Source organism: Engystomops pustulosus, unplaced genomic scaffold (assembly GCF_040894005.1).
Source record: "Engystomops pustulosus unplaced genomic scaffold, aEngPut4.maternal MAT_SCAFFOLD_570, whole genome shotgun sequence".
In the NCBI taxonomy this organism is placed as follows: Eukaryota; Metazoa; Chordata; class Amphibia; order Anura; family Leptodactylidae; genus Engystomops; species Engystomops pustulosus.
In genome coordinates this window covers 15001-15636 of record NW_027285450.1, presented here as the reverse complement: position 1 = coordinate 15636, position 636 = coordinate 15001, and positions in this window count along the sequence as shown.

Below are 636 nucleotides of genomic sequence, written 5' to 3'. Positions count from 1 at the left end.
TGCCGCCGGATACGGCCGAGCGGCTGCTCCCGCTGACGTCATCGCTTTGGAAGTCGGAGCTCCTACTTCCATGGGCTTGTTCCTCCCCGGGACTTGCCGCCAAGTCTGGCCGGGGGACAGTGACATGTGGCCGGATAGGCCAACTGGCTGCTCCCGCTGAGCCCCTACTTCCATGGGCTTGTTCGTCCCCGGGACTTGCCGCCAAGTCTGGCCGGGGAACAGTGACATGCCGCCGGATACGGCCGAGCGGCTGCTCCCGCTGACGTCATCGCTTTGGAAGTCGGAGCTCCTACTTCCATGGGCTTGTTCCTCCCCGGGACTTGCCGCCAAGTCTGGCCGGGGGACAGTGACATGTGGCCGGATAGGCCAACTGGCTGCTCCCGCTGAGCCCCTACTTCCATGGGCTTGTTCGTCCCCGGGACTTGCCGCCAAGTCTGGCCGGGGAACAGTGACATGCCGCCGGATACGGCCGAGCGGCTGCTCCCGCTGACGTCATCACTTTGGAAGTCGGAGCTCCTACTTCCATGGGCTTGTTCCTCCCCGGGACTTGCCGCCAAGTCTGGCCGGGGGACAGTGACATGTGGCCGGATAGGCCAACTGGCTGCTCCCGCTGAGCCCCTACTTCCATGGGCTTGT